The sequence below is a fragment of the Camelus bactrianus genome, chromosome 25 (assembly GCF_048773025.1).
Source record: "Camelus bactrianus isolate YW-2024 breed Bactrian camel chromosome 25, ASM4877302v1, whole genome shotgun sequence".
Classification (NCBI taxonomy): domain Eukaryota; kingdom Metazoa; phylum Chordata; class Mammalia; order Artiodactyla; family Camelidae; genus Camelus; species Camelus bactrianus.
In genome coordinates, this window is record NC_133563.1 from 9,431,832 (window position 1) to 9,453,707 (window position 21,876).

Genomic DNA, 21,876 nt, shown 5'->3' on the forward strand with positions numbered 1-21,876 from the left:
TACGGGCGGCTTGGCTGAGGGTAGTGGCCTGGGGAGGAAGGAAAATGGACACGTATGAAAGATGTCCAGGAGACAGAGGACGTGGAGAGTGCCCGAGGGAGGGGAGGTGCTAGAGGAGGAGCCATTCACTGAGATAAGGCACAGAGAAGAGGGGGTGGGGAAGATGATGACTCTGTTTGGAACACGTTGGTTTTAGGTGACTAGTCTTACAAGTAAAGTTCCTGTGAAGTAGGCTCTGAGACACGATTTAGTGAGCAGGAGATTTCTTAAGGTGTGTTTTTGAAGGCGACGCTATCAGAAAGGAGGGGAAGGAGACAGGAATGGGCAGAGGGAAAGATGGAGATGCAGGGTCTACCTAATGATGGCTTTGGCTGTGGCAGATTATACTTTCCAAGGATGGCCACACCAACTTGTGACCCATTCTACATGTTCCTGTGTGTTGTCATCCTGTGTGATGCTGACGCTCTTCCAGGGAGAGCTGGGACCTACACCCATGCTCTTGAACCTGGGTGGACTTCTGTAACTGCTTGACCGGAGCGAAGCTGCACAACTTCTGAGGCTGGGCCATTAAAGGCAATACGGCTTCTTCCTGGCTTTTTCTCTTGGGATGCGTCTTTTAGGAGCCTTGAGGCAACAAGTGAGAAGTCTGGTTCCCTTGGTGCCTTCATGTTGGAAAAAGCACACGGAGAGGCCACATGAGAGAGGCGCCCAGGAGGCGCAGCGGTTCCGGCCCCCGCGGTGCCAGCGTGTCCTGTTCATGCTCCCGACACCTGCCTGAGGGAGAGAGCTTTGGGAAGCATCCAGACCCAGCCTCCAAGCCAGCCCAGCAGACACTGAGTGGAGCAAAGACCAACAATTTCTTTGCCCCTTCTCCTACCCGGAGCCCGGCCCAGATTGCAGATTCATGAATAAAATAAACGTTGTCATTGTTTTAAGCCATTGCATTTGGGGTGGTTTGTCACATGTCAGTAGATAAATGGCACATTGGCTCACCTCTCCAGGGACTCTAGAGCTAGGATGGCCTTCCAGAGCTCTTCAAGTGGGGCCAAGACAGCTGAGCCTTAATATTCCTACACTGATTAGAAACTGGACACGGGCTGCCCCAAGAAAGGGCATGATCTTGGACAAGGAGGTTCTGTCCAGCTGAGGCTATCCCGGAAGGGGCGGGTGCAGACAGCACTCCCTGCAGCTGGGGCAGAAAGTGCTTCCCTGAAGGGACATCTGGGTGGCACACTGCGTGGCTGCTACAGCCAGGGAGACATCAAGCCAACTCCATGGTGGGGAGTTGGCTATTTCAGTCTAGAGCTTGGAAGAGCATGGTATTGAGAAATACGAACCTATGACACAGCATCACATCCTGTGGTCTGAGAACTGGGAACAGCCTGCACTGAGTCACCTGAATGCAGCCCCCTCCCCTGACCTGACAAATCAGCAGTCTGGGTTAGCCCCAGGCTCCCTCAGACCATCTGCATGCCTACTAACTTTGAGAGTCTCTGAGTAAAGATAATATCAAAGTCATGGGACAGTAGACAGGTGCCCCAGGGAGACTCCACAGGAAGAAATGGAAACAGTGCAACACCACCATGCGGGAAGAAGAGGCTGCAAAGGAGATGGGATGGGGGAGGATGGGGGAGGAGTGGGGAGCACAAGTGATTTCCAGCGGGAGCAGTCACTGGCAGCAGGTGCAGACTGAGCCCAAGTAGGGTGGGAACGCCGCGGGCCCTGATCTGGCTCCAGCCGGGGCAGTCAGGGTGGCTGTGAATTACCCGGCACAGCCCTGGTGATACTGACCCTGAGCTGCTTCTGGGCTGGGGTTTCTGGAGCAGAGGAAGGAACCACAGCTATGAAGGGCCCTGGAGGACCTAATGCGGTTGTCTTGGGGTGTGCCCTTGGCTCAGAGAAAAAAGAAAGGGATTGACCAGACAAAGGAAACACAAAATAAGACAGGAGAACGGAAATGAGAGAGAAGGTAAAAGGAGGGGCAACAGCCTATCAGGGAGACTTAGGGATCAGCTAAAGGAGTGAAACCCAGAAAAATGTTTATTAAACAAGAACCCTTCAGGGTTTCCACAACTCATACAGGGCAACCCAGGGGAGGCTCTCAGTCGAACCGTCAGTCACTTTAGAAATCAGGAAAGAAAATGTGTTTGAAATCAAGAGACTTGGGTTCGGTTCCCAGCACCACAGAGCAGTATCTCCTCAGAAAGCCATTTCACTTTTCTAAGCATCCATTTCCTTATCTGTGAAATGAGATAATAATGCCCAACTTGCTGCTTTGCTGCGGGGACTGTAGCTGGTTCATGCATTCATTCAAGGAGCATTTACTAAGCATTGCCAGGTGCCAGACACAAGGCAAGACACGGCCTTACAAAAGCAAGCGGCACAGAGCCGGCCCATCCCCTCCTGGAGATAAACACTGAGTAGATTATAATAATAACGACATCTCTACAACTGAGATACGTGCTCGGAAGGGAGAAGGAAGACAAAGGTTGTTAGATGTCAAATATGTAGTCCCAGGACACAGTAGGTGCTCAAGAAATGGTGCCTACAATCATCCTCACCACTGGGAAGATATTTAATGGGACCATGTTCAGCAAAATTGTGAAAAGAGATATTTTACATTCAGTGTCCACAGCTTCCCTGTCCTGTTTCCTTCTCCTGGGGAACTGTGGCATTTCCTGCTTTTCATATCAAAATGAGTACTTACTTGGCGCCATTAAATACTTCCAGGAAGAAGCGAGTAGACTGGGGAGAGAGCGTGTTGTTTCTGGACCTTCAAAAACTGCTCTTGAGGCAATGGTTTTACAGAACACTGGCAACCAATAATGTTGCTCATAATGTAAGCTCACTCTTGAACTTCTTACACATAAAAACAAAGGTCTTTAAAGCGTTTTCTCCTCGGGCATTCATTTATTAGAAGCAGCACAGAGGTGCTTTCTCCTGATGGGAATCTGTGCAGAATGTTGGCACCCCTTTTGTTTTTTACAAATTTTTGGAGGAACACTGACACAAAGCTGATTCATTTGGAAGCAAAGTTCATCCATATGAGTCTGGAGTGAGTAAGAGAGACATTTTACAACCTGTCAGTCCGAGGAGCCCCTGGTAGCAGCCCCTCCTGGGGAAGCGCGTCCCCACCGAGCGAGGGACATGGTCCTCCCCACGCCCCCTGAGTGTCACCTCCATCACGGCCGAGAACGCTGAGCCTCGGAGCGCCCCGCTCACCCAAGGTCCTGGAACTGTGGCTGGGCCCGAAGCCCAGTCCACCACAGCGACCTGTCTCCACAGGAGGAAGAAGCCAGGATGGGGCCAAGATGCTGGGCGGCCCCCGGGAGGGGTCAGCTCCAGGCTCCTGCCTTTCATCCCATCGCAGACTCTCAGCAGCGCCTGGTCTCACACACACGTGCTCGGAGTCAGGGACAGCGTGACCAGGCTCAGGGGTGGCGGGCGGGGGGCAGCGGGGCAGCTAAAGGGATCGTGGGCCTGGGAAAATGCTGACTGGGGCTGGGCCAGGAGAGAAACTCAGGCAGGTTAGTACAGCTGCGGCAGTTTTGCCAGAAGCATGCTGTGCATGTGAGAGAGAGAGACTGAGAGCGTGTGTGTGCGTGTGTGTGTAGGAATGTGTGTACGTGAGGGAGAAAGTATGTGTGCATGTGAAAGTATGAGTGTTACGTGAGCTGGTATGGTTTTGCACACGGAGAGCAAGTGTGTGTAAGACAGCGTGTGTTCATGGGTGTATGTATCTGACAGCGTGTGTGACTGTGGGTGTGAAAGGTGGGTTGTTTGTGAAATGTCTGGGAGTATATGTTTGCAGCATGTGTGTGTGTGCGTATGTGACTGTGCAAGTAAGACTTGCCCACCTGAAGATGTTCAGAGATAAAGGAGCTTTGGCTGCCCTGGTGATGCTCTGAGGCATCCTGGCTCCTGATGGACCATGACACTACAAATCGTTTTCAATTTTCATTAAGGGAAAATCTGAAGGAACAGAGTCCCAGAGTTACCTGAGCCACTAATCTCTGGGAATGAAATGCCTACACACCAGTGGGTATCATTTAGAGCCTTTCTCAATTAGCAATCATAACACCTGAAGCTTTGAACAGTTGTTGTATGTTTATCTTTCTCTTCAAGTTCACTCTGTTGGCTCTCATAACCAGCCAAGTTCAAACAACCTTCTGTCTGGCAGCCGCCAAGACCACGCCCCCAGCCCCCACCCCAAAGTGGTTATAACCAGACCGAGATGGAGCCGACTTCCATGATCTCTGTGTGTGTTCTGTTGCCTTTTTATTTGATTAAGCCTCATAACGTGCCCACTTCCATCAAGGATCTGTGCTGGCTTACGACATTAAGAACACACATCCAACAGAAACGCTTCAGAAACACAAAAAGCTCAGATCAAAACTCAAGCCATAGGAAGAGAAATATGCTCCAGGGTGTGTGTTCCTTTGCCTAATTTTCACATACGGTAACACAGAGCCAGTAGAAGTGCCATATTGAGTGATGGTTACGAATGTGTCTTTAAGAGTTATCCTGTCTGGATTTTAATTATTATGCTGTTTGCTTAAATTCTCCAAGCCTTGCTTTCTCCATCACTAAAAACAGGGACAACGGTGATACTGATCTCATAGGACTGAGAACAAAGGAAGATGGTGCACATAAACCGCTTAGCACAGTGCCTGGCCCACCGCAAGCAATCAGGGTGCTATGCTGTCGTTTGCACTGACATTGTGGGATTTCACTCACACCCTCACTGCATCTCCTCTGGGTTGTGTGCGTGGATCTAGATGGAATGTCCCCCTCTCTGGCCTGATGTGGAGAGAGAGGAAGGGAACATACCACTGCAGCCCCGTATTCCCGCAGCCCAAGAGTGGGTGCTGTGACCCCCTGCGCCTGGCAGCCAGATTCTTCAGGCCGTTCGGGAGACTGCATGACTTGGGATTGCTTTCATTTTCTTTTACAGATTTGGATTTGTTTGCAAGCTCTGTTGGACATTTGCATGGGCGGTTTTGGCTTGTGGGCTCCGTGATCACTAGGCGTGGAGCTGAGCTGAGTCGAGGTGATGGCCACGTGCTCAGCTGCAGGTCAGGCTGCGTTGAGACTGTTCCAGGGTCATGGCCCTGGAAGACCATGGGCCTCCTCTGGGCAGCCGATCTCAGAGAATGCTGGTGGCCTATCTGATGGACATGGTCTATAGCAGAAGCACCTCCAGGTGGCTCTCCACACATCCTGACATGTCTAGACATGGGATGCATCCATTTCTCATGTCTCCACTGGGCAGGTGACCCCAAATGTCATTAAATGCTCTTGAGAATCCCATCAAGCCCTTCTACCCATTCAAGAACCACTCCCTGCTTCCCAGCTTCCCCTTGGCATTGCCTCAGTATCCCTGGTTCCCAGACAAGCACCATCTGGACAGGAGAGTGTGTGGGACTCATCCCAAGAGCCATTAACCTAATTTCACCCAGTATTTGCTTTCCACGTGGATGTCTGTCACCCCTTCTCTCCCTCCGCCCAGCAAGATGGGGTCAACAGCTGCAGTGGCTCATTCTTTATTTCTGCGTCTCCCTCCCCATCTCTCACCCCAGGTCTGCTTGGTGCCTGCCACTCAGTAGGTGATTTGTTGAACCAGAGCGTGAGCATGAAAGCAAGTGAGCAAAGGAATAAAGCATTTCCCAGAATGAGAGAAAAGCTAAGGCAGAAATAAACCCCAGAGGCTGTTAGACTGAGCACCCGCAGGTGACAACCGTCAAGCAGACAGAGGCCGCGGCCCCCCCAGGAGGGGAGGGGCCTCACGGCAGGACTGGAGTCCAGGCGTGACCAGGTGCTGCCTGTTTTCTCCTGCAGTCTTCCTCTGTCATCCCTCTTGGAGAGAGACTCTGGACGTCTCCCCAGGTATCTGTCAGCCCCACCTCTTGCTGAATCACTAGTTCATTAACTAGGGTACAGCTTAGCCTGGCCTCATTACAAACCAAATCAATAAATATTGATCAAGTGCCTCCTGTGTTGACAGCCAGGTGAGAATGAGGGAAGGCAGGAAGCACAGAAGAGAGAAGCTGGGTGCAGCTTATCTGCCTTATTAATGGTCAGTCTGACACCCAGGTCACGTCCACAGCCCAGTCCAAGAAGGCAGCAGGCATGCTTGTGGGCTTCCAGCTAGGAAAGATAAGGTGGGGGGAGGGTCTCTGCTCGCTCCAGAGAGAGCCCCTTTCTCCCTCGGGCAAGAGGGAGAGGAGAGTGTTGTGTAAATAGAGTCCACACTACACCCTGTTCAGGTACAGGAATTCCAAGAATGACTAAACCTGGCTGTGGCTCCAGGATGAGCAGAAATTTAACGTTGCAATTGCCTAGTGCACTTTCTGTGTTGCATGTGTGCGCGCACACACACACACACTGTGCACATGGTAACTGGCTCATAAGGAAGGCAGTTTAGGCTGATGGAAAGGTTAACACTGGGAGCAATCAAAAGATGTGACCATTTTCCCTGCTCAGCCACTCATTCACTGTGATCCTGGGTTCATCAGTTAATCACTCCAGGCCTCTACTCGTCCATTTATAAAAAGTATGTTACTAATAACATTACTTGTCTGCTTTATAGGGAATCTGTGATTATATAACTTCATACATATAAACAATCCTTAGAAGCTGAATTACTGTATGCTTCACACAGCTGAAGTACTCTTCAAAGGTGGCTAAAGGATTCCACACCCCATTGACGATCACAAAGAAACAGCCCTGAACAAAACTATAAACCAATCAGACCAAACAGACATGTATAAAATACTCTCCTCAACTAAAGAATATACATCATCTCAAGTGCACATAGAACATTTTCACCTTTGTTGAGAGTTTTTACCAACAGGCACATGAGAAGATGCTCAACATCACTGACCATCAGGGAAATGCAAATCAAAGCCACAATGAGATATCACCTCACACCTGTCAGAAGGGCTATCATCAAAAAGACAACAAATAACCAGTGTTGGTGAGGATGTGAAGGGGAATCCTCATGCACTGTTGGTGGGAATGTAAATTAGTGAAGCCACTAAGAAAAACAGTATAGAGATTCCTCAAAAAATTAAAATAGATCTATGATATGATCCAGCAATTCCACTTTTGGATATTTATCTGGAGAAAACAAAAATACTAACCCGAAAAGATACATGCACCCCTATGTCCACTGAGAATTATTTACAATAGCCAAGATATGGAAGCAATCTAAGGGCCCACTGATGGATGGATGGATAAAGAAGACGCAGTAGATATATATACAATGGGGTATTACTCAGCTATTAAAAAAAGAATGAAATCTTGCCATTTGGGACAACATGAATGGACTTAGAGGGTGTTATGCTAAGTGAAAAAAGTCAGACAAATACCGTATGATTTCACATAGATGTGGAATCTAAAAAATGAAACAAATGAACAAATAACAAAACAGAAACAGAGTTATATATAGCTACAGAGAACAAACAGCTGGTTGCCAGAGGGGAAGAGAGTGGGGAGAGAAAAGAAATAGGTGAGTGAGATTAGGAGGTACAAACCTCCAGCTGCAAAATAAATGAATCATGGGTATGAAATGTACAGTGTGGGGAAGACAGTCAATACTTATGTAATATCTTTGTATGGTGACAGATTGTAACCAGACTTATGATGGTGATCATTTTGAAATGTATAGAAATGTCTAGAATGTACAAAAAACACTATGTTGTGTCTCAGGAACTAACATGTGTTGTAGGTCAATTATACATCAAAAACAAACAAACAAACAAACTCATAGAAAAAGGGATCAGATTTGTGGTTTCCAGAGCAGGGCGTGGGGGAAGGGGGAATTGGATGAAAGCAGTCAAAAGGTACAAACTTTCAGTTTTAAAATTAATAAGTACTAAAGATGTCATATACAACACGATAGATATAATTAACACTGCTGTGTGTTATACATAAAAATTGTTAAGAGAGTAAATACTGAGTCCTCATCACAAGAAGAAATTTTATTCTATTTCTTTAATGTTGTATGTATATGAGATGATGGATTTCGCTAAACTTATTGTGGTAATCATTTCATGATGTATGTAAGTCAGGTCATCATGCTGTACATGTTAGACTTGTACAGAGCTGTGTGTCAATTATACTTCACTAAAAGAGGAAGGAAAAAAGAAACAGCAGAGAGCTCGTGTTCTCTCACTCTACCATGTGAGGACACAGAGGGAAGGTGGCCATCTGTAAGCTTTGCTAAGAGGGCTCTCACCAGGAACCGAATAGGTCAGCACCTTGACCTTGGATCTCCCAGCCTCCAGAACCAAGAAAATAAATTCCTATTGTTTAAGTCACCCAGTCTCTGATATTTTGTTATGGCAGTCATGAAACAAATTAATACAGCCACAAAACAAAGCTCAATAAATTTAAAAGGAGGGAAATAATAAGAAGTATGGTCTCTGACCACAATGGAATGAAATTAGAACTCAACAGCAGGAAAAATTGAGAAAACCCAGAAACATGTGGGAATTAAACAACACACTCCTAAATAATCAATGAGTCAAAGGAGAGAGCAAAAGAAATCAGAAAATACTTTATAATGAATGAAAATGAACACACAACATACTGAAACGTACAGAATTCAGTTAAAGCAGTGCTTGAAGGGAAACGTATACCTGTGAATGCTTACGTTAAGAAAGGAGAAAAATCTCAACTCAATAACCTGAATTTCCATCGTAAGACACTGGAAAAAGAAGAACAAACTAAACCAAGCAAGCAGAAGGGAGGAAATAATAAAAAGTAGAGTGGAAATTGAATGAAACAGACAAGAAAACAAAGAGAAAAATCAATAAAACTGAAAGCTGGTACTTTGAAAAGACCAACAAAATAGACAAATATTTAGCTAGATCGACCCAAAGTCATCTCTAAACAGACCTCGCCGGGGACAGGGCCCTCAGCTTACTGCTCATCCTGCACAGTGGCCAAAGAGGCTGAAGCTTTAAGAGCTGGTGGTGCGGCCAAGGCTGGCAGAAGCCAAGTGCGCTGCCCTTGCCTGGGGCCTCTGACACTTGATCGCCTTCTCTAACATCAAACATCAAATCAATGCTGGTATATCAGCTTGTATTGGAAAGGCAGTGGGAAAGCCAGTGAAGAGAATCTTACAAGGATGTAAGGTGAGAAATCCTCACGTGAATCAATCATTGCCTCCTACGTTGTCTTCCGCACAAATAAAAGTGTCCTATTTGGACTCACTTGAAGTAGGGACTATTCCCTCAAGCATTGGACCTATTTTCTCTGGTTGCTTAAAAACCACCCAAGGCTAAAATGCATATGGCAGCAGAGCATTTAAATCATGCTTCTATAAACAGTGACTCTCTTTCATGGTCACGGTGACCCTTTCAGAATTATGATCCTGGCCAGGAAAGAAATTGGGCAGTGGAAGAGCCAGGGCATGCCCTGTGTTAGAGAACATGGTCTAGGTTAGGGACTCAGAGTCCGCTAAACACTGCCTGGGTCTCTCATGGCATTACAGAAGCACTGAGCGAGCGGCAGAACCCGAGACCACCCCATTCTGTGTGATTTCAGAGAGAATGCTGGATTCTTTTCTGAGGAAAGATGGGCTGAGTACTTCTAAGAACACAATTAAAACCTTTGACTGATGCTCTGATGGGGGACCTTACAGCGTTCTCTGTCTGGAGCCAGTAGTTTACAGCAGCTCCTATAAGCCCATGTGGGGGCATGACTACTAAAACATCTAGATTTTGTCCCTTTTAGGTAAGATTTTCTCATAGGATTCCAGCGACTCATATGCCTTCACACCAGTTGAGCTAGCTCTTCTCCTGGATGTGAATTTTACTCAGCTAATGAGACAGTAAAACCTGAAGCTAGGGAGGGATTTTTAGCTGTCGTTAAATGAACTTGGGTCAAAGGAAGGAGTCTTGGAGTCATAATAATAACAGAAAGTATTTATTGAGTACTTGTAATATAGCCAAGTAGTGCTCAAAGTATTTGCACAGAATAACTCATGTAATCTTCTCAAAAATGTTATGATGCAGGTACTGTCTATTGACTCCATTTTATAGGTGAGAAAACTGAGGCAGAGAAGTTAAGTAATCTGTGCAAGGTCACAAGAGGCTGAGCTTCAATAAGTCTGTGTTCTTAACCATGTTTAAGATCTGGCTCCACAGAGCAGTGTTATTTATTATCTATCTATCTATCTATTGAACTATCTATTTGTTTGGCTCTACAGAGTACTACTACCAATCTATCTATTCAGCCTTTTCAAAGTTCCTACACAGTTCCTCCAGCTGTAATCCTCTTCAGGAATTTGAGCAATGAGCAGATTCAAAGTCATGAGATGGCAGAAAATCAGAACTGGGAGGGGCCTTTGAAACACATAATCTAAACGTCTATCTTACAGTTCAATTCTTCAAGAGACTGAGGTCTAGAGCCTCACATAGTGTTAAGAATAGAAGAATTATTTAGTTAAAGCACAATCAAATAATTCTAGTTTCTGTAGTTAGAGACCACCAAACAACAAAACTATTTTACAGATTCTTCTAAAATAATTCTGGATCTTTCTGAGAAAAGAGAGAGCCTTTCCCAAGGGTTCTAGACCCTGGCTACTCATTAAAATCACCTGGAGAACTTTCTAAACATAATTACACCTGGGCCCCTTGAATCAGCACACCCAGGGCAGGGTTTGGACAACCGCATGTTTTTGTAATCACCCCCAGGGGAACCCCATGCATCGTGAAGGCTGAAAATCATTTATTTGGTCACCGTTTGATATATTCTTGGTGATGGTGGAATCATTCTTCATTCCATAGGTAGTTCTTTCCAAACAGGTTCTGGGCATCTTAGAACAGCAAAGTCAGTGTGGCTGTTGGTGTCTTGAATTCTTTCTGTGAGGTAAGTATCACTCTCATAGCATGTAACACCTCCAGGTAACCATAGCATGGTGTTAAGTTTAAGGGGAAGCGTGCGCTGGAGAAAACGCAAGCTTTTGGAAATGAATTGGCTTGCGTCCATCTAATCCAGAAAGGTGGATACACACACACATACACACACACACACACACATCTCAGCCTTGGCCTTTCCCTTCCTTGGCATGCAAACGCCTGCGGGTCCCAGAGCAATGATCTGGCCCCAAGCTAAAAGTAGGCTAAAATCTTGGTTATTTAAAAAAAAAAAAAAAAACTGTGGGCCAAATGAACAGCAGTCTGTCTCCTCACAGAAGTAATCAGCCTGCTTGCCCAGAGGGCAAGTACTCAGGTCTAATAGCAGAGGAATGAAGTGGGGAGGAGATAGAAAGCCCAGGCTCAAACCTGCCCCCCACCCGGCCCTCCTGCACTTAATAAATAAACAGCTATTTGAATCACTTTACTTCTCCTTTTGATCCTGTACAGAATAAAGACTATCCCTTTTGTGTTTGGGGGGCTACAGTTGTAAAAAACTGCATTTTGTCAGTTTGAATAAGTCAATTTGAATGACTCAGTTTTTTTTTAAAGCCTGAGCTCAAACAGAAGTGAAAGAAAGTGGGGGTGGGGGTGGGGGTTAAATGGTCCATTTGAGATGTTTGCCTTGGGTAACGACGTGAGAGCAAAAAGAGGGAAAGTAGACCGCGCACCACCGGGCAAGGCGGGCTCTCCCAGCCTCCTGCAGCACCTTATGGTGCGGGAGGCCCAGAGTTTAACACCAGCCCCTGAAGGACTCAAGGAAGCGTGTCAAATCCAACTGGTCTTCTAAGACAGAATTAGCTAGACGATGTGAGTTAATGAAAGCTCTCTGATGAGCAGGGATAAACAGTGACTAAAGCATCAGGGTCCAAAGAAAACAATTACAACTGGAAAAAAAACATAGGTGAAATTGTTTCTTATAAAGGAAAAGCAAAGTGTGCTGAGAACGGGGAGGTCTCAGTTGAGTTGGACCTGTGATCAGTGTGATATTGATGAGAGAGGGTATCAATAAAATGATCACAGTAATACGGGAATACGTTATTGATCTTGCTTGGATTCTTGAGGGGAGCAGCTCTGGATTCTGATGAACTGCCCTCTGTTTTTTGCACGTTTCCTAGCATGCAAGAGGACCAAGCTGCAATACCACCAGTCCCCGCCCCCTAACCCTTGCCCTTTCTTTTAAGCTTTGGCTCCAGTGCAAATGACAAAGGGAGCCCTGAGAGGGAGGACTTTCCACGCCAAACTCTTTTGGAGCCCAGCATGGGCTGGAGTCAGAGGAGGAGGGGGTTCACCCCCACTAGAGACAGCACGTCTCAGACAGGAGCCTCTGCTTTCTCCTAAGGTGGAAAGCCCTGGAGATAAGGCTGATCTTAAAGAGAGATAGGGATGCCACTGGCCAAGGTTTCTTAACCTTTCTTTATTTTTGGTTTGCATATTCACCAACAAAGATCCTCACTGTTAAGAAGGGATCTGAAACCTTCTATATGCATTTAAGCAAAGTGAATTTGCTTTCTCTAATCCCTAGGAGGAGGGAGGAGAATCAATATTTATTAAACTCTTCATGTGCACCAGGTCCCTTACAAACACCCTCATTTTAAATCCTGTACTTACCCAATAAGGTCAGCATTATTAGTTCCCTTTTATTCTTATCTGAAACTAAGGCTCAGAGAAGAGAGGTAACTTTTCCAAGGACACACAGTAAACCCCGCAGTGGGGCCAGGTTTCAAGGCTAAGTATCCTGGGCTCCAGGATCCTCGCTCCTGTTCTCAATACTAGGCAGCCTTCTTCCCGCCATGTTCTCCGGGCCCATCACGATCTTCCTACAATTCTCTTGCCTCCTGTCCTGAAGGGTGGTTTTAGCAGGAGCAGCATCCTTTCCCACACTCTCCTTATTCCTAGTGACAGGGCAGTTGTCCCCGAGGGCCTTACTGAGAGTGTGGAAATTTCTGAACAATCGCAAACTTGATGATGCTTTATGACAAGAAGACAGGATAAACGATAGACTCTTTTCTAATATTCCAACCGTGCATTTCTCTAGCGATTCTTAGGCTCCTTCTTGATGATATGATGATGTTTCCATCTTAGGTCTCTGAATAAGAGAGAGCCAAGTTAAAACGCCCCACGTGGCTTTGGATAAGTGACTTCAGTTTGTAACACGAGGATAATCATGGGCTTTTGTGAGCAGCACACGAAATAATAATGCAAGCAAAGATCTTGCATATGTGGTGACGGGCACATAGACGCCTCCGTAGTGTTTCTCCTCCTCATCCTTACTGTCTTCCTCCTCCTCCTCTTCTCCTCTTTATTACTGTTATTATTTCCCCTGGAAACCGGAGGCAGAGCAGGGGTGCAGAACTGTACGTCTGGTCTGCCAAGATGGCACCGTTCGGCCTGCCTGGTCTCAGCCGTCAGCGGGCTCTCAGGGAAGCTTTTTCATGTTCTTCTTCATTAGAAGTTATTACAGACATAGAAAATAAACTTATGGTTGTCAAAGGGGAAAGGACGGGGGAGGGATAAATTAGGAGTTTGAGCTTTGCAGATACAAACTACTATATATAAAATAGATAAACAAGGTCCTAATGTGTAGCACAGGGAATGACATTCAGTGTTTTGTAATAACCTATAGTGAAAGAGTATTTATATGTATAACTGAATCACTCTGCTGTACACCAGAAACTAACACATTGTAAATCACTATACTTCAACAAAATTAAAAAAAAAAATTCTAGTCTATTTTATGCCACTGCTTCACATCTATCTGTTTAGCAAATATCTACAAAGCCATACACTGTGCTGGGAATATGGCTACGATAGTGAACAAGGCAAGCACACTCCCTGCCCTCATGTGGTTTGTATTCTGGGGTAATTCAAGGCATGAGTGTGTTAGCATGCCCAGCACATAGTGCGTGTTCAGTAAATGTCAGTTCCTTCCTCCTTTGCCCTAATTCACCCCACTGTGCTCCAGAGTTCAACTATTCAGTTGAATCACATAAAATGGACGTTTTTAGAATTAAAAAAATGTTTAAAAAGTGGCAACTGTGTTCAATCCAACATAACACAGCAGGGAGAAGTTCCTCCTGGGCTAGAGCAGCTGCAAGCTCCCAGAGGAAGCACGAGCGGGATCGTTTTTCCCTTGACTCCCAGGACGGCAATTCCATCCTTGCTTTGCTAAACCCAGCTCTAAAAGCAAGGCATCAAAACAGACTGTTGAATGCTCACCGAGGTAGAAAACCAGAGTCCAGCAGCAGTGTCCATCACTGGGTGCCAAAGGCTGGAAACAAGGGAGCAAGTAGAGGAGGTGGGAGGCCGCCCTCCCACTGGACAGACTGACTGCAGCCACCAGCCTCAACCTGGAGCAGAGGCACACTGCTGGCCTCTCTCCTCCCCTGAAGCCAATCCAACCAAGAGACAAGCACCCAAGAGAAAATACACTCTCAGCTGGGACCCAGGCAAAGCACCGTCAAGGAGGACACGCAGAAAAAGTGTACTCTGTCCCAATGTAATGCTCCGTTTGCCAAAATTGGGCAGCTCAAGGAATTCGACTCTATTAACGTCTAAATGCCTCTAAATCACCATTTGATGATCACATCTTATCACTAGCTGCTCTCTGAGACAACTATCTATCCTTATCGACAACTGCTTTCCCTCTGTTCAATTGGATGATAATGTCTAGTGTAAATAAAGTCTTCTTTGCTAATTTCAGTTGTGTACCACGAAGAACATTTTTTTTTCTTTTTTTTTTGTCTTTCCCCCTAGGGTTCTTTGGACTGAATTTAGTCTGGTTCCTGAAGTGTGGAAAAAGTAAACAAGGTTCTGTTTGAATTCTACCCTTCAGTTTTCCTGGACTAAAACACAGGAAAGTGCCAGCAAGTTATCCTAATGAAAATAGTTGTCCTGCGGTTTGATAACAGCTGCAGAAAATGTCACAGAACAAAAAAAGTCGGGGCGTGGTATAATTAAAAAGATTGATGGGGGGGCATTATTTAGCCTATTTCCGATTGCTTTGTATTTCCATACAAAGGTAGACAACTTTAAAATTCATGTTGAATGAACTCATGTAAATTTTCTCCAAACGGGTATTCAGGTCACTAAAAACAGGATCCCAAGTGGCAGATTAAATATCTCACATGCTTACATCAAATTCTGATCCAAGAACCTGAAGTAATCAATACACAGTGTCTGAAAGATGAGATGAAGCAAGTATCTTGTGTGTTCTTAAAACACACAAGAACACAAAGAACAAAAATCATCTAAATAAATGACCTTAGTCTTTCTTTGTGGCCCTTAGTGATCCCAGGGTACAGGTGTCCCTCAGGGACACAGCCAGCTTGTCTCCAGAGAAGCCTCTGGCCAAGCAGGCAAGAGTGGGCTCCGAACCTCGCTTACGGGAACAAGACCATCTCCCTGGCCTGTTCTGAATCCTGTTTTGAGACTAAAATGGGTAAGACTTATTAAATGGTCTGAAGGTCTAGGGCAGAAAATAACTTGAAATAAAAATGACAACAGTTAAGTGGTTAGATTATGAGTGATTATTGTAATCTATCTTCCAATAGGGATTACTGAAATGAGCTTCATTACTAAAAAGTAAAAAAAAAAAAGAAAAGAAATTAGAAAAATACTTGATGCTAAGGTAACTAAATAAGGTAGCTAAAACAATCCTATCTTAATTGGCCCGTTTAAGGGGGGTTTTATAAAGGTTAATTCTCATCCCAATTTCCATTCGTATGTAAAGGTTTGCTTAATGCAGGGTAGACTCTCTTCTATCAATCATTATCAAAAAATAAATTTTTGTCCCTTTGCCAAATCTCTTTTATTAGCAAAATCCTTGAAAATTCTCTCTTGTACCATTTTAATAAGTACCAAAAATATAGAGGGGGTGAATACAGACCCTTTGAAAACATATATTTTTCTTTGATTCTAAAAAGTCATATAAACTCATGCAAATGTCAGAAACTATAAAATAGTACCTAAAAAAAAATCACCCAAAACCCTATCAACTGAAATTATCCCTTGTCAATATTTCTGTGTAATCGGCAGGAAGCCCACCACAGCTGGGGGCTGTCCTCCAGGAGACCTGGGCCCCCTCAGCTGAGGGCTGAGCACGTCAGGGCAGGTTGTGTTTGTCATCAACCTGTTCATGCCTCTTGCAATGGGAGTGATTTACTTGAGCACTACATAAATTAAGGAAATATGAGTGAGGAAACAAAAAGAGTTGCTGTTTCTATGCAAACTAGACTGAATGCTTTGGAAAGATGCCATGAGGAAAGATTTTTTTAAAAAAACAAATAGGATTCTGCACTCAGGGGCCTTGCAGGGGTATGACTTGAGACTGAGATGGATCCGTCCCAAGCTAGGCATTCCTCGTTCTGGGACAGCGGTGGGCAGGGTGGGCACACGGGCTGAGGCAGCCACAGGGGTCATCACGGACTCCTGGACAGTTGCTTTAGTCCAATAAATCAGGATCTGGAATGAACAGTGTGTGACTTGACCTTTGTGCCCTTTGAGATAAGACCACCCAGCCAGCAATGTCCAAATCTAGAGGGCTGGAGAGACTCTCAAGGGCAACTGCTCGTTCCATACACTTCTGAGGATCTCCTCCAGGTCCTTCAGGTGAGTGACTTGCTGGTTAAATTGATGACAGCCTTAACTAAGCACCAGCTCAAGTTTTCCCCTGCTGACCCAGGAAAGGCATTTCTTTTTGGTTGTCATGATTTGGAAAGTGCCCCAGGATGTTTAAGGATGAGTCAAACTCATCCAAAGCTATGTTGGTCCAGATTCCCACCCAGAAGCCTGTTTAGAAATGTTGGAGAGCTTCCTGCAACATCATCAGGCAACATTCCTGGTTGGAGCCCAAGCTAGATGCCACGGCTGGGGGAGGCCTCTGTCTCTCCTAGGTGCCTGTGTAGGGAGCTTCCCAGAGACTTTTTGACAGTATGGACAGACCAGACAACAGCCAGCTTATTTCCACCCCCATCTCACCACATACAGCCCAGAGGGCTCCTGCAGTGGCCTCTGCTGTCTCTGTCTACTAGGCTACACCCCTCTTCCCCGTATTGCTGTGGGGACCCTGTCCTCGTCACATTGGATGCCATCTGGTGGGACTGTCAGTCAAGGCTCTGGGGTGGGAGGCAGGGGGCTGGGTGACCTGAGCTAGGCCAGTTAGATACCTTCTCCTTGGGATCTGAATTTTGAGCTAAGGGATGGAAAATGGTGTGACAGCATCCTAAGGAGACCATCAACTGAGAACCTGAAAGCAGCCCCAGTTTCTGTCCCTCCTGAGGCTGGATGTTCAGATTTCTCCTTGATTCTGTTGGTTACCCTTATGTTTCCATTGAAATTCTGATTACAGTAGGCAAAGCTAACTTCTTCTGATTGCAAATGAATCCTGAGGGCCATCACTCATAGTGGGGTGTGTGTGTGCGTGTTCTGCCCTGGAAGTACAGCCTGAGTCTGTGCATTTTCACAGTCAGTCATACAACAAACATATATTCAGTTTACCACACATATTTCTTTCACTAACATCTTGGCCACTGAGCTAGTCTGGAAAACAGAAACCGGAGTGAGTCAATAATTTGTTTCAGAGCTGTGCTGTGTATGTTTGTGTGTTTAGCCAGGGGGAAAATCTCACAAACTTACTACAGCATGTTTAGTGGACACCTTTTGGGTTATGAGCCCAGTCCTTCTAAACTGGTGGTGGTGGTTGGTGGGGGGCTGGGGGGGGGACCTGTTTCTCCTGCATGCTCCCGCCTGCCTGGCAACAACTGATTGGGCCACAGGGCAATGCTGATCTAGTTTAGGCCAATCATATATTTCTCCTTGGAACTTGGAATGGAGAGGGAACCTGAGGGGTGGGAGGGATGGAGAGAAGGAGGGAGGGAGAAGGGCTGGGAGAAAGGCTGAGAGAGAGAGTTGGTTTTTCCACATGGCTCAACCACAAACACTTGAGTGGAGTGGGAAGCAGTCTTCTGTCCACCCTGCAGGCGAGCGGCAGAGCGAGGCAGTTTGCCAAGAAAGAATGAAAGGACCATCAGAGAGAAACCATGAGGACAGGCAGTGAGAGGATGCTCTGGGCTCTGTGGCCACCCAGCTGCCGACTGCAGCCCTTTTTGGAGACCCAGCTGCATGCCTGTCTTGGGACTCTGTGAGAGCCCTGGGTCCTCCCGGATGCATTAGCTCAAATGGGCTTGCAATTCAAAATCCAACCAATGTAAGCTTAAGTTCCGCGTGCCGTGGGAACCCAACCTAGAGAATGAATTCTCGAGGGCTGAGAAGAGGCTTCCAGGCCCCCTGTACATAGAGGAGCTATTCATTCCTCTTTCATTAGAACCACAGAACGTTCACGGTTCCTTATGCACCAAAATGCTATCTCAGTTGTCCTCCCCACTGAGTCTTCTAAGGGAGATTACTTAAGTTCTATTTCATAACGAAAACAACTGTTTACAAATGGAGGTGCCTATTTTTATATTTAGGATAACTACTCCCAAGAGACTTACAGAGTTAGGTATTCCGACACTGGCACACACACCTGGGCTGCCTCATTGTACTGCAGTTCAACAGCTTCTATCTGCACGTTCCACGAACACAGAACATCTTACCACCACAGAGTGAGCTCAGAAGCAACCCTGACACTGCTCTGTCCCTCACAAGAACACCATCAGAGGTCACAGTGAGTTTCACCAGTGTAGGCGTACACCAGACAGCACATAAAACCAAATCTTTTCCTGTCACAGTTGTCACACCTAAGAATTCTTTGGTCCCATCTAAACTCTCATTATTGGGGGGAGGGTATAGCTCAGTGGTAGAGTGCATGCTTAGCAGGCACAAGGTCCTGGGTTCAATCCCCAGTACCTCCATTAAAATAATAAACAAACAAACAAATAAACCTAATTACCTCCCCCCTCCAAAAAGAATAAATTCTCATCATCATCATGCATTGGTAGAGCTAACTGGAAGGCACTGTTCAGACCTATGATCTCAGCCACAGGAGACACCTGTGGTGACTTTAGAGTGACTTACCTGATTTGAAAATTTGGGAAGATAAACTGGACATGTTTTGGCTTCTGGCTGTCTTTCATTCCCTTGAACAGAACCTGCCTGCAGGCAGCATGGGCTTTCCTTTGCTCTTTCATAGTGGCAGTTTGCTGGCCTGCGACCAGGTGGGGACTGGAACTCGATTCAGGCTGTAGGCTCAGTTTGGTTCCCCATTAAGTCACCACCTCAACTGTACCTCTGTCAGTCGGGAAGATGACATTTTGGACTCCATCTTTAATCTTTATTTTGTGTCTCATCTTGTTTAGAACCTAGGTGAAAAAAAGGAGTGAAATTTAATGGGAGCCTCTTTGGGGACCCCAACAAATTGTTCCTCTAATTTTGCAAGTCCTATCTTGTACAAGCTGAGCTCCAGTGTTTCTCAATTGCTAGTACAAAAAGATATCGTTTACTATGTTCAAGAGATGCTTTTATAAAGCCGTCATCTATAAAAGGTTTACATGCTCTGACATCAAATTCATAACCACATTTTGCAGCAATTTCATTGACTTGATTCACATGTAAAAACAAGCTCTTGAAGTGTCTAGCTTCTTTTCCAGTTTGATAACATTTTTATCCTGTATCATCTCATTTATCCCAGGTCTAATTATGTTTTTTTAATCACAATTATTAATTTGTATTCAACGGATAGTGTCATTTTTTCCCTCCAGTTTTATTGAGATATGATTGACATACAGTACTATTTAAATTTAAGGGATACAGCGTAATGATTTGACTCACATACATCATGAAATGATTATCACAGTAAGTTTAGTGAAATCCATCATCTCATATACATATAACATTAAAGAAATAGGAAAAATTTTTTTCCTTGTGATGGGAACTCAGAATTTACTCTCTTAATAATTTTCATATATAACACACAACAGTGTTAATTATATTTATCATGTACATTACATCCTGGTACTTATCTATAACCTATTTGTTCCAGGTTTATGGGCAGGCCCTGGAGGGAGAGATGAGAGAATGAGCATACGAGGCTTGGAGATAAAGGGGCCAGCCCACCGAGAATCACTTAGAACTCTGGATCCCCAACCTGGATGCCCACGGAATCTCTACAGGAGCCTGTCAAGAATGTACATTTCCTGGCCCAGCCTCTAACTTAGTGAATCAGAATCCCCAGGGGTGAGGTTCAGGAATCTGTATTTGTGACACACCCTTCCACCTGCACAGAGATTTTTATCAAACCAGGCAAGCACTGGTACCGAGACCTGAGGAACTACCAGCCCAGGCTGCCTTTTGGAATCCACTGCTTCCCTGGGCCAGCTGGGGCATGGCTCCTGCATCCTGGCACTGATGGCCAAGAGCATAAAGACATCAACTTGCTTTCCTCAGTCTGATCTCCTAACAATCCCCTCCATCGGCTCTAGGCCCCAGGCTCATCCAACAGATTTCATGATACAAGTAACCATCTATCTGCCACCTTAGAAACCCACTGCTGCTCCTGATGGTCGGCAAACGGGCAGGCCTCTAAGGGGTATCTGCCAAAGATATTCACTCCAATTCAATAGTTATGAAAGTTGTCGCCACATTGGCTTTATCTATTGCTCCCCTTCCCTCTGTTGAATTCTTTTACAGCCAGTTTCAGATAGCACGTTATTATGCCCAGATTCCCATACACATTTCTTAAACATGTTCCTTGTCCAAATCAAGATCCAGACCAGGCCCACAAGTTACATTCAGTTGTTGGTCTTTTACATCTATTTTAATGTGGATTTTTTTTCCCATTCCACGTTTTTGTTTGTTTTTTTTTTCATGCCATTGACTTGTTGCAGTAACTAAGCCCATTTCCTACGGGCTCCTCAACATTCTAGATGTGTCTGTTTGGCTCCTTGGAGTGTCCTTCAGCTTGTTTCCCTCCCTTCCTTGTTTCCAGAGGCTTGATTAGATTCAACTTCATTTTTTAGGTAACAGCACCCCAAAGGCGGTGCCACAGGCTTTGTCGTGAAACACCTCAGAAGACCCGCGGTATCTGGCTGTTCTGCTTTTAGTGATGCTACAGTTGATTGATGCATTTAGGTGATGACCACCTGATAGCTCATCCTGAAGTTTCCCATTAACCGTTCATTGAATGAGATCCATCTGTTGATAATCCCAGGTGAGTTCTGAAGAGGAATTTGTGCTGCCATAACACAACTGGTCCACTGGTTACAATTTACCCACCATTGTACATCTTTGCCCTGAATCCCCAGGAGATATGGCTTTCACTCATGGCTATATCTCCAAACCCTAGAAAACAGCTTCTTGTACCTTTAACGTGCATATCAATCTTGTTAAAATGTCGATCTACTTCAGGAGGCCCGAGAGTCTGTATTTCTAACAAGCTCCCTGGTTATTACAATATTACTGACCTGTGGCTACACTTTACAAAGCAAGGCCCTAGTGCATCGCTAACATCTAACATTTCATAGGAGCCAGAAGGAGCTATACACAGGCCGCTCAGATTCTGAAGACACTCTCTGATGACTAATGCCAACTGGCCCTAAGAAACAGGGAGGACATCTAAATTAGGCAACACTATAGGGCTCTCTTTCTGGCAAATTTTCTCTCTTCCAATCTGGAAAATTACTACTTGGAGACCAATCATGGCCTCCTTCACATGACCTCTGCATCCAGTGCCCGAGTCCACGACAATCCCCTTCCCACTGGGCTGGGTCACTTAGGCTTAGCCACCTCCTTCTCATGCACATCTCTGTCTGAAGTTCTACAACAGGAGATGGAAAAAGTACAGTGAAACACATACTGCTCTGGTTGTCTCTAAAACTTAGTTTACTGGGAAGTGGACCAGCACGTGACACAGAGGCCTGCCTGCTATCTCCCGAGTACCCTGGAAAAGGTCAGGGCATTCAGCCAGGTCCACCCAGGAAGAACTGACAACATGTGATGCAGGGGAAGAAGGGGG

At 45.5% G+C, this 21,876-nt stretch overlaps 1 long non-coding RNA gene across 2 annotated transcripts in view; it reads right to left on the reverse strand.

Moving 5' to 3' along the window:
* The window catches only part of LOC141575023 (uncharacterized), a 77,855-nt gene that overhangs the window by 42,864 nt on the left and 13,115 nt on the right, over window positions 1-21,876 (reverse strand). For both annotated transcript variants that reach the window (XR_012502241.1, XR_012502240.1), the window contains exon 2: window positions 18,942-19,225. This is a non-coding gene — a long non-coding RNA (uncharacterized LOC141575023). The remainder of the gene's footprint in view (window positions 1-18,941; window positions 19,226-21,876) is intronic.